Consider the following 17,338-nt stretch of genomic DNA (forward strand, 5'->3'; position numbering starts at 1 on the left):
ACGAATTATCCGAAATAACGAATGCTGCATCTAAACAAAAGGAAGGGAACAAATTAATAATAAATAATAATAATAAAAAGTTTTATTATTATTATTGTTATTTATTATTATTAATTCATTACGTTCCATTCGTTTGGATGCAGCATTCGTTATTTCGGATCATTCGTAACCTTCGGATAAATTTGTATGTGTTACGTTCACTGACAGCCAAATTTGAAAGGAAATTACAATACCTATAATTTAATAGTTACTAGTAATAGTAGTTAAGTTATTATTAGTTAATTATTATTGCAGATTTCTGAATTTCCGAATTTACAAATTTCCGAATTCACTAATTTATGAATGTACGAATTTAAGAATGTAGGAATTTACGAATTCACAAATTTTTTGAATTTCCGAATATTCGGAAAAATTTGTTAAACGGGTTTTCGATAATTCGGATATTTCCGAATTAACTAATTTTTCGAAATTCGTTAAAAAACTAATTCGGAACTAAACAAATTGCACATGCCTAATTACTATTGTATCTAGCTTACCTCTATTGCCAGCTCTAATTATAGTACGTATAACATGGAATTACACACCATTGTAATTCATTATAACATATGGAGTAAGCTTCACTGATCTACAATAGGATTACATGTTGCAATTTTCCAGTACTACTTTAGTCCACAAGAGAGGTTTTGACAATGACTGTCACCCAAAGTGTACAAAGCAGAAGGCTGGGAAGAGCAAGTGTCCCTCCAATGACACCCAGAATCTTCTCTTGGTGTTAATCTATGACATCGCTAACACTGGTACAGTAATGTGACATTAGAATAGTACAATTATATCAAGTTATATATACAGGACTATGGTTATGTTCTGTGCTATGTATTTTGAAACATGGAATATCTGTTGTACTAAATATATTTTGAAAGCCTAATTGAATTTTAATTTTAAATCAGTTAAATACTGTACATCAAGACTAATGGTGTTCAATGTCTTACAGTTCATTTTCCTTCTAAAGCAGTCACAGCCTGAGTAGTAAATACTGTCAGCAGCTGCAGAGAGGAGCCTTTGCTCTCTTTGCAGAAACAGTGGTCTCTCTGCAGAGGTCTAACACACCCTCTATTTGGTCAGACTTAAAGCTTTGCAATCACTACAGCTCATGCTCCCTGCTGATTGGAGAGCTCTGGCTATAACTCAGCAGGAGTGGTTTTGGATATCTGCACAGAGATCGATGCTTCCCCAAAAAGAGCAAGGGTCCCACTCTGCAGCATGCTGGCAGCGGACAGCATTTTCAACTCGGGCTGTAGCTACTTTAGATAGACACTCTTTAGAATTCCTTCACACCTCTGCACCACAAATGTTGGTGCTTGTGAAAGATTCATCTACCTGTTGAGAAAGGTACATGAATCTGTCACATGGAGGGCAGCACTGAGGCTGGAGTGTCCATAGCAGACAGGCACATGAAGGGGGCTTTTTGTTGTGGGGTGGGCAGAGCATGATGGGAACCTTCAGACTAGTCAACTAATCTCAGTTTTCCCTATCAGGCTCCATGAACCCAACAAATCCCCAGTTCCAAGGGTGCTGTGTCTGTTGGATGGGCGGAGCCTGATGGGTAACCCTGATAGACTACAGTAGTTGCTTTTGATTGACAGCAGACAGCAATGGGCAGATATCATAGCCAGCAGCCCTCAAATTTTCCACTCGCCTACTCGCATTTTGGAAAATGAGGGCTGGCGAGCGTGGGCTGCCTGGGAGCGGGGGTGAGCACCGCCGGCATTCGGGGTTGAATGGGAGCCCTGCTCCCAGCGATCGCCCCAGGGGAAGAGAGTGTGGAGGAAGAGGATTGCCGGCTGGATCACAGAGCGGGGATAGCCCGCTGTAACCGCTTACATTAAAATTGCCTCTGCTCGCAAACACAGCCCCACCGCCTGTAATAGACAGAACAGCGGTCCAATGCTGAGACTGTTCTGTCAGTCACAGACGTCGGGTCAGGAGGTGGGGCTGTGTGTGACGGCTAGCGGAGGCAAGTCTAATGTAAGCTGTTATAGCGGGCTATCGCTCTGTGATCCGTCTGTAAATTCTATTCCTCCACTCTCTCTTCCCCTGTGATGATCCAGCTGCCCTCTCTCCTCCTCTGCACAGGTGAGGCTGCATTGATGGGCACAGGTGAGGCTGCAATGGTGGGCACAGGTCATGCTGCAAAGGTGGGCACAGGTCATTTCTCAAAGTTACCTATCAGGCTCCACCCACCGTCAGTGTGCTCTTGTGTCATTGGTTGGTAGGATGCTGGTGGCTTGCATACTAGCCACCAATGGAGTAAATGCAAAACACATTTTTTATACACATTAATAAAGTATCGAACACGCAACAGCCCACCCCAGTACACCAACTTTGAGTATGTCTAAATTAGCTCTAGTTTTAATGAATAAAATTAAGTGAATGAAAGGCGATCTATGAGTGATGAGTGGAGGTGGAGTGGATGCATGAAGGGTTTGCCTCCACCATTCATAGATCATTTTATATTTATGGAAGTTATAGTACAGCTTCTTTGAATGTAGGATGGCGATGGAAAGGTTGGGCATAGTCAGTACTGTTGATGAATGCCTGTCACAGATCCAGGGCTGGTAATAACCCTGCAGCTCCAGAAGAACACTGCTGCAGGGTATAATAGGAGAGCTTTGGATTTCCACTATGACAACTGACAACAGCACATGGTACACTTTACATTGAGTGTAAGTACTGTCCCTTGTGCTGATTGTTACATATTTTTTTTTTTTACCAAAACTTAGGCTTTAAAAACACAAGAGCTTATTTCTTGATATCATCCTCAATGAAGAGTGCTGTAAAGATACATACATTGCAAAGGGAGTCACGTAGTCTAGGGTTAGTCCTGAACAATAATACATAACTGAATAAAAAAATATTAAAACTTTAAACATCATATCTTGTCAGGAACCTCAACCGCTAGTACTGTCTCTAACAGGCGGGGTACCTGTTCTTAATCTACCAACTTGCAAATGCACACCAAAACTGGGAGCCAGGGCCTTAAATAGGCTCTGCCTGACACAAGAAGACTGCTAGAGTCACATGGGCAGGCAGCATCCAATAAGGTCGCTTCCCCAGTGACCCAGGAAACCATAGAGGAACCCTGTTCCTCATGACTTCCTCTCAAACAACAGTGCCGATGCGAAACAGCATCACCTGCAGTGGAGAAAGTGGACTGCACCTGCCTACTGGCACACCAAGAAGAGGATGAGCCAGGGGGTCACACTGTGCAATTCCATTGCACAGAGTAGGTAAGTATATCATGTTTGTTATTTAAAAAAATATTGACTTTATCACTTTAAAGTGGAACTTCACTCTCTCCAACAACATTGACTATTTTTCATCCTTATGCTGCTAGCATTAGTAAATAGATAGGAAAGTATATCATATTTACTTGTTTTAAACTTTTTTTCTATTTCTTCAGTTACTTCCTGGTTTCTATGCCTAGTTAAATAAAGTCATACATCCCAGGAGTCTTCAGGAGGGGAGGGAGGGTTCTCAGCTCAGCCTATAGGAAAGATGGATTCCAGGAAGTGAATGCTACATGAATCATCTGCCCTTACTTAAGATGGCCACTACCAGAAAAGCCAGGAGGTGTTTTTCAAAATGATTTACCAGCACAATAAAGCATGGAAAATGAATGGATGGCTGAGTTTGCTTTGAATATTAAAGATTAATTATTTAGCATTTTTGCTTTGTGGTGCTCAGATGGGGTGCAGTTCCACTTTAAATATAGCCCTTCATGGAATGTGATACAAACTTTGCTCCGAAGAAGCAAAGTGACAGATTCTTTTTAAACATTAAGTGTGTGCTGATGCTTTCAATACAACTTACAGCTGTAACATTTATACATGTTAAAGTTAGTTATCTTTTATAATAAATGCATTTTTTTCTATACAGGTTCCTGCCTGGAAATAGTAGGAGGTCGCAAAGTTGCTCGCTATGCAAGGCCATATATGGCATTAATAAGTTCACCTGAAAAAATATGTGGAGGAGTCCTAATACACCCCAAATGGGTTTTAACAGCTGCTCATTGTAAAGTGTAATGCCCCGAACACACGGTCGGATTTTCCGATGGAAAATGTCCGATCAGAGCGTGTTGTCGGAAATTCAGACTGTGTGTGGGCTCCATCGGACATTTTCCATCGGATTTTCCGACACACAAAGTTGGAGAGCAGGAGATAAAATTTTCCGACAACAAAATCCGATCGCGTCAATTCCAACCGTGTGTGGCCTGTTCCGACGCACAAAGTGCCACACATGCTCAGAAGAAATTCCAAGACGGAACAGCTCGTTCTGGTAAACTTAGCGTTCGCAATGGATACAGCACTTTCGTCACGCTGCAATGTTAAAAATGGTTTAATACAGCGCACTCTCTTCTTCTTTATAACATGACAAGAATATATTAGTTTTGCTGCTCATATTCACACACACTTCTCACAAACTTATTTTGTTACTATTTATCTGGATTCTCTCAATATATTTTGATTTCTCACATCTGACAACATATTTTTGTTTATTTTTTATATATTTTTTTGGCTTTAATGTAGATTCTTTTTTTGTGTTTGTATTTTTTTGAAGTGTTTTTTTGGGATTTTGATTTGTACTCCTGAAAATGTTTGTGTGTGTTTTTTGTGACAAGTTCCCACAACACCATTGATATATTGTTCTATTTAATCTGTAGGAGATTGTTTGGTGTTTTTGTCCCTTGTTAATTTCACATTTTATGTTCGAAATGTACCTGAATCGTCACCAACAAACTGTCCTTTTTGGATGAAAACACACACAGGAGAGTATACTTTCCCTAAAAAAATTTTATTAAGGGCTCACAACTAAACAAAGAGGGAGGCAACGCTGGAGAAACTGCAGAAGTGGGTGAAGCCTTGGACCCCCAGGGCACACATCAACTGTTTTGAAGCAAAATTGGTGGCCTGAGGAGTCCATATCTATGGGAGTGCAGTCTGGTCCAGAAGTCCCAGAGATCCGAAAAGCAGCAGATGACATCTGTGTCCCCAGGCTGTGGTCATACGAGAGACTGCATCTTCTGTCAGACCAGATGAACCCAGGGCCATCACTCTCAGGTCTTCCTTCCACGCTTCCTTACACGCGGTGGCTGTGGTGGTGGAGTTGTGGCAGCAGGAGGAGGAGGAGGAGGATGGTCCAACTCAACCACGTCGGTCTTGGGTGTTAGTTCCCCACTCACCCCCTTACATAGCACTTTATAAAGCAGGTCCTCACAGAGCCTGCGTTGACCCTCCTGCATGCCCTGCAATTTGGTGGCAGCCATGCAGGTAAAGGCCTCTTCAGGAGTGGGTAAGGCTCGTAGGGACGCCAAAGCCTCCTGGATCAGCCTGAATGCTGAATCCTGCACGGAACTCGAAGTCGTCTTCCTGGCTCTTTTATATGGAAGGCAGAGGGGAGGAACCTGAGACTCAGTCAGGCTGCGACTGGTCCCAGGCTTCTCTTGGCTGACACTTAGCCCCGCCTCCTCCTGGCTGCCACTAATCCCCGCCTCCTCCTGACTGCCACATTCCACAACCTCCTCCTGGCTGAGGTCTTCCTGTGTATGAAAAAGGGACATAGTTTTAGTATTTTTTTCATCAATCACACACAATTGTCACCTCCTGACTGTTGCAAATTGAATGTTAACAAATATAACAGACTATCCTTCTGAGCCCAGCATTTTTCATTCTTGTCCCAATTTTGGGTGCCCACTACTGTCTATTGATATGTAAAACACTTTCAAGCAGCAATTAGTGATCAATAATAACATCTAGTAAACATCATTTCTTTATTGATCAGAAATCTGTAGAAGAATGCTATACCTGACTCCAGCTGGGCTCCTCCACTTCTTCCTGGCTGGAAGGCCCAGGTTGGACATCGGAAGCCTCAGCTGGGGTGGAAGGAAGCGTGGAAGGAAGGGTTGAGAGGGATTCCCTGACTTCAGTGTGGTCTGACAGAAATCGCAGTCTCTCATAGTACCAGAGACTGGGGACATAAACGTCATCTGTTGCAGCTCCGGACCTCTGGGAATCCGTGACCTTCTTGCGCTCCCTAAGATATGTGCTCCTCAGGCCACCAATTTTGGCTTTTAAATAGGGGATGGTTGCTGTGGGGACCACCGGCGTCACCAACTCCAGCAGTTTCTCCAGTGCTGCCTGCCTCTTCTGTTTGTGATTATAGTGGGGGTGTCTCACCTGCCACAGACAGGGCAGCTCCCTGTATTTGTCAATGAACAGGGGGAAGAAATTGTGGTCATTGAACCCATCCATTTTCTCTGCAAGACACAACACAAGACAAACCCTAATGTCAGGCCAAACTCCCCTAATCTTAGTATAATATAGGCTTCCATTTCGAAGCAGTATAGGCCCAAGTTTAGATCCTACCTTCGTTATCACGATCGGCGCCTCCGATGCTCCTTCCTCCGCTCACAGATCGTACGTAAGACGCACGCGTGTTACGCTTTATACACACTGCGCATGCGTGTAACTCCGCCCGCCCCTAACGTTCTTTCTAGTCTATTCCCCGCCCCTTTTCGTTCGGCGCAGTGGGGGAAGAGCACATGGCGGATACACAGCAGGTGCATGCTAATTGTAGCAACGAGGAGGAGGAGGAGGAGGAGGAGGAGAGACCGGATCCGGACACGTCCCGATCCAGAAGGAGATTTAAGGACTCAAATATGTCCTTTGGGGAGATGTTGGAGATGGCCGACATCCTGAAGAAGGCCCACTATGATGGAAAGTATGGGCCTTACCCCAACCCCAATGTCAGAAAGGCCAAGATCATGGCGAAAGTGGTCAGGAGTCTGCACTGGAATTTCGGGGTACGACGATCGAAAGATCAGCTCAGGAACCGGTGGTCGGACCTCAAATTACGAGAACATGAGCAGTACAGAAAGATCCGGAGAGTGCTGCAAAAAAGTGAGTAGTTGTGCTGTGTTCCTATTCTTTATGTTTATTACGTTCGTGCTGCTCCATGTGCTTTTAGGAACGGTTGTACGGTTTAAAATGGCAACTTTCTTGTTCATGGGCACATTATTCATTCGGATCAAACATTTTGCTTTCGGACTCTAAAATACCATTGTTTAGGCCATATGCATTTGGCCACCATTTTGACGCCCTATACTTGTCTTAAAAGAATTGGGTTGTGTAGATGGCTTTGTTACTAGAATGAAATGCAAACTAGATTCTGTGTAAGGAGAGGACACGCAGCAGCTGTTTTCACATCTGGACACTGGAGCACTAGTGTGGGACACAAGAACACCATTTTTATTAGGGGGCCACACAGGTGCTCCAGTGTATACTATAGGGGGGGCTACATCTGTGAAGCTTGTACAAAACAGGTAAAGTATTGCAGCTTGACAAAGGACACTGAAAATGCTGCATCTTGGAACTCTGCTCAAATTGACAATTGTACCCCACTTCCAAGCAATGATTCCTATTTATAGTTCTGCCATCAAATATCTGTGTGCTAATTATACCATTTTTTGTTTTACATAGGGGATAAAAGACTCGGAGGACACCCCTCATCCGAGGAGACCAGAGCCCCCCCCCTGGAAGAAGGTGAAATCCCCCCAACACAATCTAAGCAGGAGGAAGAAGACGTGGTGGAACTAGTCGCCACAACAGGTGACTGTCTGTGACCACAGGCTCAGATAAGAGATGGATGGCGGCATTTTTTGGAGACCTAATTTATTTTGGGGTTCCTCTCTTTTTAGGTGATCGTGAGGTTGTGGATCCAGATCCTTTCACATCCGAAAGTGCCCAGATCCTGATCGGGGAGATCATGGGGTGTAATTTACAATTGGAAATCATCAAGAAAAACATCAATGATGTTATTCAAAAAAATAAAAACATCATTGATGTTTTGGGGCGAGTTTAAAGCCCCTCCAAATCACTTTCTTCTTTTGTGTGCTACAATGTGCTAAATGTTTTTGTGATTTTTCCCAAAGCCAAATTTGGAGGATGCACACAGTGTGCCAACATGTGCTATCTGCCATCACGGGAGATCAATGGACGCGTTTTGGGGGTTCAACCCCTTCCTCAATAATAAAGTAGTGGTGAGGAAGGGCTTGCTCCCCCAAAACACGTCCCTTGATCCCCCCCTGATGGCAGATAGCACATGTTGACATTGTTAAATTCGTGTGCATCTTCCAAATTTGGCTTTTCCTGGGGTGACTTCACCCCATCTGAACGCAATATCAAACACAGTTCCTAAATACTCATGTGTGATATTGCCTTCAAATTCTACCAAATGTGACTTTTGTAAGTTCAAGATTTGTGTCTTTCTTGTTGGTTTTACACAGGCCTGTTTTATCTAAAAAGGAAATTTTGAGTTTTGATAATGCCACCCCAAAAATTGTTATACAACAAACAGGTTGGTTTGTTGGAAAAACCTTTGGTAAATGCACATGTGATTGTGCAGGTATTAAAAAGATTGGTAATCAAGAATGTGTGGATTATTGTCTCAACACTACAACACTTTTGGGGTGATGTCATTGTTGTTTTGTGAGAAAATGGGGGTTATTTTCTAAGGGCAAATCCTCTTGGCACTACAAGTGCAGTTTCAGTGCAGTTGCAACTGCACTTGTAGTGAAATGTGTTTTTGCATTTTAGTAAATAACAGCCAACAGTGCTTTGTATAATAAGGTTACACAATCACAACATTTTCTGGACTCAACACATTTCTGTCAGGGTCAGCTAAAACAAACACAAGCAGTAAATGTCCACAAAGAATTTCTTTTTTTGTTTTATTATAAAAAGGCTTCACAGATTTGCTGGCATATTGATAGCCCCCCTACCCGCAAAGAACTCCAGGTAGCGTAACCGGACATCACGGGCACTCAGGGAGGGCAAGCCAGGACGGCCGCTTTCAAGCGCCGTCAGTGTGGTTTGATGTATCATTCCGGCCTCAGGCCCAACTGAGCCAGCATAGTTGGCCGAATGTTTTCTTAAAAAGTTATGGAGAACACAGCACGCAAGTATAATATGGTTCAGTTTATACTCCGCCATATGGATGGGTGTCATAAATAGGTGGAACCGGCTGGCCAGGATTCCAAATGTGTTCTCCACCACTCTTCAGGCTCTGGCCAGCCGGTAATTAAAAACCCTCTGTTCCGGGGTGAGGGTCCTCATTGGGAATGGCCGCATCAGGTGGTCCCCCAGCGCAAACGCTTCATCAGCAACGAACACAAATGGGAGTCCTTCAACATTGTCCTCTGGAGCTGGCAAGTCCAAGCTGCCATTCTGGAGACGCCTGTAAAACTCAGTCTGGGCGATGACTCCACCATCGGACATCCGACCATTCTTCCCCACGTCCACATACAGGAAGTCGTAATTAGCCGACACCACCGCCAACATCACAATACTATTGAACCCCTTGTAATTATAATAGTACAACCCGAGTTGGGTGGTGGGATGATGTGGACGTGTTTTCCATCAATTGCCCCTCCGCAGTTAGGAAAGTCCCACTGCTGGGCAAAGTGGGAGGCCACAGTCTGCCATTCCTGTGGCGTGGAAGGAAACTGTTGAGGCAAAAACAATAAACATTACTATTTTTTCTCAGAAACATGGCAAGCAGATTAGACACAAACATTATGGGGCAACCTCCAGCTAGCATTTATTAAGGGGAATTTAACAACGCCAAAGTATTAGGTACACCTATCATATTCCCCCTCCCCCCCTCTCATGGGCCATTTCTAACATTATAGGGGGTGTGTGGAAATCTTGGACAGGTAACCCTCTTCACTTCATTGAGAGATGAATGCCTAAATACAGGGTATTACTTGGAACAGCCCCTCCTTAGTTACACTATTGGCAGACCACTGGACAGGTAAGAAGTGTCATAATACAAAGATATAAATACACACTGTACACATTTGAGGACATTTGGACATTCTGCTATTACCTATCAAGATAATAATAGGATCCAAAAACTTTAAACAGTACCATTTGAAAGTATACAGGCAGGCCCTTGCACTACATGCTTTGGGGAATTCATCCATAAATCTGACCACTAAAGAGATGGGTATAGTGTGTATGGGTTTGGCAAAGTCAGCAGATAGATGATTGAGGATAGATAGAGAATTGGGATCAGCTGACTTAGCAGTTGGGGGAGGGAGGGTTACTAAAAATTATTTGGGAACACCACAAAAAAAAAGCCTCTGGCACTCTGCCAGAATTTAAAGCAAAAATAACATTTCCAAACATTTTAGGGGGTTTTTGGGGTAAAACACTACTATGGAGCAGAAAAAATACATTGTTAAGTGACTACATGAGGTGAATATAGGCCAGGAGACACCATGCTGGAGAGGTTATTGAAGGGCAAATATGTATGAAGGACCTAAAATAATAATTACATAAAAATCCAGCATGTATGAGAACAAAGGGGACATTCACAGCCTATTACAATCATGGTAATTAGGGAATGAGGAAAGAAATACAATATATTAGCAAACATTCAATACAATAAAATGTGATATTAAAGGATAAAAATCTTACCTTCATATACTCCTTCTGCAGGACCTGGATGATGGCAGAACAGGTCTCTGGGATAATGATCCCCAGAGCCTGGGGGGAGATGCCTGTCGAGAACTTCAAGTCCTGCAGACTTCTCCCTGTCGCCAAATACTGCAGGGTAGCGACCAACCTCTGCTCCGGAGTGATGGCTTGCCTCATGCAGGTATCCTGCCTGCTGATATAGGGGGTCAGCAAAGCCAACAAACGGTGAAATACGGGGTCCGTCATCCTGAGAAAGTTCCTGAAATCATCAGGATGTTTCTCACGGATCTCACGGAGCAAAGGCATATGAGAGAACTGGTCACGCTGAAGCAACCAATTCTTGGTCCATGAACTCCTCCCCACCCTGTTCATGGACTGGACTTGTGTCAAGGTCAGGACCCCAACACCAAGCCCCCGCACAGCACGAACTCTACGAGGAGTACGCATACGCAACATGGCTAGAAAACGGTCGGCTGCTCAGAACGAAGTAACAGAACGCACTGAAGAACAGCAAGGCCTGTGAAGAGCGACCTGAAAAACAGCAACGAGCGGACAAGATCGCACAGAAAACTCCAATACGAACTGACTGCACGCACTGAAGAGCAGATACAAACCCACAAGCACAAACTGAACAGCAGAAAATGATCTGAAAGCCACGAGTCTGAAAAAGCGTGAATCGTCTCTCACCAAACTTTTACTAACACGAGATTAGCAAAAGGAGCCCAAAGGGTGCCGCGCTTGGTTCTGAACCGGCCTTTTCTAGTCTAGTTGTACGTGGTTTATGTGACCGTGTGGTTGGCGATCGGAAATTCAGACAACTTTGTGCGACCGTGTGTAGACAAAACAAGTTTGAGCCAACATCCATCTGAAAAAATCCTAGGATTTTGTTGTCGGAATGTCCGAACAAAGTCCGACCGTGTGTACGCCCTATAAGTGTTAAGAGGTTTAGGAAAACCCATGATCAGAAGCATGGTGGGTGCAGATCATGGCTGTGTCTAGCCCAATCCTTCAAGCGACTGTAGAAAGAAAAAAATACATACTTCAAACTACAAAAAAGACAGTTACGCAAAAAAGGGAAAAAATAATCATTATGGGGCTTATTTCAAATGGCGTGCAGATATCAATATTTACTGTCCACACTGCAGCATTTACTCCACATTGCACTTTGTATTTACAACTAAATCATAAAATGCAGGCCATGGGATGTTCACTGCATAATGCTGCAAAGAACATTCCATTAAAGGTGGTGAGGCTGGTACCTGGATTTTACAGGTCATGTGTCTGGGTTCTCCTCTTCCAGGCATATTTCCCCATTAATTAAAATAATAACAAGTATTGGAGTCCTAAAGTGAATATAGTGGTAGGTACAACTGTAAAGTGCACCAGAGAACTTTAAAAACATGTTTTCTTATCTACACTAAAATCTAGGTGACTTCTAGGACCTTACATATTATACCCTTACACAGGATTTCTGGATGTGTCTGCCAATATACTTACAAACAAGCTGACATACAAGAGTAGTTGATGCTTAGAACAGACTTTCAGCCGAAGTATTGAGTCAATTAACAGTTAGGCTTAATGTACTCGGGACGTTTTAAAACCGCTCCTGAACGAAGGAACTTGACAGCTAGTAACTGACATTTAAAAAATGTGTTGCGTTTACATGCCGCATTTAGCTGCGTTTAGCCGCGTTTGCGTTTAGAAGCATTTTTTGCATTGCTAAACACAAGTTACCGCGTTTACAAGCTGTTACAGGCATTTGGCGTTTCAACATCCGTCTTGAACACATTTTTTTGCTTTCCAAAAAATTTTTCTAAACTCAACTGCCTAGAAATGACTAGAAAGGACCCTGTGTACATGTACTGACAAGATAACATAGAGGAGAATTCAGGGGCAGCTAAAAAAAACGCCCAACTGCTCCTAAACGTCTGTTTACCAGCAGCAGTCCACATGAAGCCTACGTGGTCAGTGAATGGTGTCACAAAACAAATTACCTTTATTTGCCTTCAAAATAGTTGCCATTCACAACACACTTTTGGGATCTTCCACCTAAATCATTGCAGATGATGGTGCACACCGTGTCCTTGCTAATGCCCAATTCCTCCGCCATCAATTGTAGAGTCAGTCGCTGAGCTAAAATACAGCCCATTAATTGTAATATGCCTATGTACACAGGCATGTAAACAAGTGCCGTGCATTCTTTAGTAAAAAAAAAAAAAAAAAAATCTACATTTTTGGTCAGTAATTTACGCCTTATGTGCACAAATACGCGCAAATAAATACAAAAAAAAGTCTGAAAAGGTAGATGCTCAAACAAGAGTATCATGGGAAAGAGGCCAAAGAGAGACTGTACTGTGATGCAACATTATCTCCGCCCACAGTACTAATGGGTACTAATGGGATGGAGATAAACTTTCATTGTCATGACCACCAGTGGGGGGGTTAACTTTTACTGCCATTATCACCAATGTGGGTGGGGGGGACGATAGGAGGGTTAATGTTCACTGTCGCTGACCACCAATGCAGGGGGGAGGTGCTGGGTTTCATTTCACTGTCACTGACCATCAATTCGGGGGTGTGGGGGGATAAAAGTTCACTGCTAGTACAGACACCAATGCTGGGGGTTATTATTGCATCCACTGACACCAATGCTGGGGGTTATTATTCTATCCACGAACACTAATGTTATGGGGTTATTATTGCATCCACTGACACCATTTTGGGGGGTTATTATTGTGACCACTGACACTAATGTTGTGGGGTTATTATTGAATCTACTGACACCAATGCTGAGGTTTATTATTGTATCCACTGACATCAATGTTGGGGGGGTTATTATTGTGACCACTGACACTAATGTTGTGGGGTTATTATTGCATCCACTGACACCAATGCTGAGGGTTATGATTATATCCACTGACATAAATGTTGGGGGGTTATTATTATAATCACTGACACCAATGTTGGGGAGTTATTATTGTGATCACTGACACCAATGTTAGGGGTTATTATTGCATCCACTGACACCAATGCTGGGGGTTATTATTGAATCTAATAACACCAGTGTTGGGGGATTATTATTATATCCACTCACACCAATGTTGAGGGGTTATCGTTGTGTTCACTGACACCAATGTTGTGGGGTTATTATTGCATCCACTGACACCAATGCTAGGGGTTATTATTGCTTCCACTGACACCAATGTTGAGGGTTATAATTGCACTCACTGACATCAATACTGTTATTGTGTCCACTGACACCTATAAAGGGGGGTTACCATTCTGTCTGCTGACACCAATGCTGGGAGTTATTATTGCATTCAAGAAAACCAATGCCAGGGGTTGGGGTTATAATAACTGCCACTGACACCAATGCTGGGGTCATTGTAATCCAACTTCTACAGTGCGCATTATGATAAACTGCAAACAATGCAGAAGATTCAAAGAAGGGGGGGACGGGGAGGTCACAAACCTCGGGACTTTAAAGGTTTTAGGTAAAGAGACTGAAAGGCTCACTAATACAATATATAAAATGAATTTTATTACAAAGATAAAAAACATGAGAACAGTATTTCATCCATATCAAAAGTTTATTGTTCTATAGAAAGGCTCAACATGTTTCGCTCAACAGAGCTTCCTCAGGAGATTCCGGTGTGATGTTTTACATGCTATAGACAACAAAAAGATTGGAATGAATGCTCATGTTGATAAATGCAAAAAAAGCAAAAAAAAAACAAAAACATATTGATAGACAACATTCTTATTGGCATAAACCAAGTATGCAAAGATTTCAACATAGTGAGTTTAATATCCATTATAAAGCACTAATCCATACTTATAGATATCTTTGCATACTTAGACAACATTCTTATTGGCATAAACTATCAATATGGTTTTTTTTGCATTTATCAACATGAGCATTCATTCCAATCTTTTTGTTGTCTATAGCATTTAAAACATCACACTGGAATCTGGTGGTGGTGTCTGTTAACTATGCCTTTGTATAGAACAATTGACTTTTGATATGGATGAAATACTGTTCTCATATTTTTTATCTTCGTAATAAAATTCATTTTATATAATGTATTAGTGAGCCTTTCGGTCTCTTTACCTAATACCTTTAAAGTCCCGAGGTTTGTGACCTCCCTGTCCCCCCTTCTTTGAATCTTTTGTATATTGGGACGTGGTGTTTATTTTGATTGTTTCTGTCTTATCTTTCTGCAAACAATGCAGCAGGGCTAAAATATTTGTGCATTGAGGCACCTTATGGCCCATTAATTTGAATGGGCTGCCTAATTGATGCAATGCAAATCAAGGCATTAAAACTTGCTGCAATTGTTCAGCCCTCTGGAAGAGTTAAGGCCACACTTGGGGTTCTCTATAATTTTCAAGTTGGCCACCGTTGCCCCAGAGCAAACCCCTGCCCAATTAAAAGAGCTCAGGGTTCTGATGTAAGAAGGTTTTACCCACTTCCTGACCAGGCCATTTTTTGAGATACGGCACTGTGTTGCTTTAACTGACAATTGCACGGTCATGTGACGCTATACCCAAATAAAATGTATGTCCCTTTTTCCCACAAATAGAGCTTTCTTTTGGTGGTATTTGATCACCTCTGCAGTTTTTATTTTTTGCGCTATAAATAAAAAAAGACCGAAAATTTTGAATAAAAAACAAGATTCCTTACTTTCTGCTATAAAAAATTCCCAATAAAATATTTTAAAAAATCAAATTTCTTCATCAGTTTAGGCCAATATGTATTCTGTTACATATTTTTGGTAAAAAAAATCCCAATAAGCGTTTATTGGTTTCCGCAAAAGTTATCGTCTCTACAAACTATGGGTTAGATTTATGGCATTTCTTTTTAGCTTTTTAATTTTTTTTACTAGTAATGGCAACGATCAGCGATTTTTAGCTGGACTGTGGCGGACAAATCTGACCCTAAGTAACACTTTTTGGGGACCAGTGACACCAATACAGTGATTAGTCCTAAAAAGATGCACTGATCCCTGTATAAATGACACTGGCAGGGAAGGGGTTAACACTAGGGGCGATCAAAGGGTTAAGTGTGTCCTAGGGAGATTCTTTCTAACTGTGGGGGGGGGGTGTTACACTGGAGGAAAAGAGACATAGGGGGTTATTTACGAAAGGCAAATCCACTTTGCACTGCAAGTGCACTTGAAAGTGCACTGAAAATGCACTTGGAAGTGCAGTCGCTCTGAATCTAAGGGGTAGATCTGAAATGAGTGGAAGCTCTGCTGATTTTATCATCCAATCATGTGCAAGCTAAAATGCTGTTTTTTATTTTCCTTACATGTCCCCCTCGGATCTACAGCGACTGCACTTAAAAGTGCACTTTCAGTGCACTTTCAAGTGCACTTGCAGTGCAAAGTTGATTTTCCTTCAGTAGATAACCCCCATAGCGTTTCAGCTTAGCTGAAATCGAAGATCTCTCTTTTCCTCACTGAAAGATCAGAAGTGTGCCTTGTTTACATAGGCACACCACTGCTCTGTGTCTCCTGTGAAGGATCGGTGGGTCACGGAGGCCTTCGCGGCCACCGGACCCACTGCTGATTGGCTCCCGCTGTGATTGGACACCCCGCATGCACCCCCTACACCTCTTTCACAAAATCACATACAGGTGGCTGCCCTGCAACATTATATGTATGGTGGGCGGTCCGGAAGAGGTTAATGTTACATCAGAAGACACAGTTTTACAATCTGATAACCAACAGGTTATTGAACAGAATGAAATAATGATTTGATAAAGACTAACCATGACATGAATTGGATGTCTATATACTGTAACCTAGAAGATTTAATGTGACCACTCGGCCTTCTATACATTATAGCATGGGCATGTTTGGCATCAAGCTGATTGGGTATTGTTTTATACATTTGTGTAAATGCTTGTTTTCAATATTGTATCATCATAGCTTTAATTATGCAAATTGTATAAAACTAGACTATGTTTTTGTGCTGTCAATCATATAGGTTTAACTGTTTCACAGGCTTTGAAAAGGGTGGTGTTGCCATGTGCAGGAATATCTATTATATGTTCAACTCGTTAAAATAAATGCTCTCTGTGATATCAACTGCATTGTTTATAGAGTTTATGTCTCAGATCACTATAGTATGTGATTTGAAACATAGATAAATAAAATGTGCTATATCATTTACCCCTGATTTTACACTTTGACAAAGTAGGCTTCCTTTGTTACAAATCCTATGGTGACCCATCACAAACATATTTGTGATCCAATTTGGGTCCTCACTCAAAGTTTACGAAACACTAATTTACTGAATAGGCTCGCATGTCTTTAATAAGAATGATATGTACTTTAAGCAGATGTTTATTACTATCTATGCCTTTAACCTTTTAACACATATTTTCTGTCTTAGGGATTCATCTACTACAGTTACTTTAGGATCTTTATCACAGATAAAACCAAATAAGGACACACAAAAGTTCCATGTTTTAAAATGGATTCCTAATAAAAAATTTGATCCAAGTACAAATGTTAATGATATCCAGATTTTAGAGGTAGGTGTATTAATCCTCCACAGACATTAGATGTAATCTCATGCCCAGTAAATTGTACTGAAATTCATGTGCTGTGAAATTAAAATATCTGATAATGCAGAATGCTAGGCTTTAAGATAAGGTTCAGGTTCAGTGCTACTATGGGTTTTCAGTGAATTCCCCGGAATTGCAAAGTTCATGAACCGTAAACGTTTGTATCAAAACTTCTCAGGTTCACCACCAGAAATAAGGAACAACCAATAATGCTGTGCATTGCCCTTCC

At 42.0% G+C, this 17,338-nt stretch overlaps 1 pseudogene; it reads left to right on the forward strand.

The window, feature by feature from the left end:
* The first annotated feature begins 3,887 nt into the window (after window positions 1-3,887).
* LOC141145504 (granzyme A-like) overlaps window positions 3,888-17,338 on the forward strand; it is a 103,805-nt pseudogene continuing 90,354 nt past the window's right edge.

The sequence above is a fragment of the Aquarana catesbeiana genome, linkage group LG01 (genome assembly GCF_042186555.1).
Source record: "Aquarana catesbeiana isolate 2022-GZ linkage group LG01, ASM4218655v1, whole genome shotgun sequence".
NCBI lineage: Eukaryota > Metazoa > Chordata > Amphibia > Anura > Ranidae > Aquarana > Aquarana catesbeiana.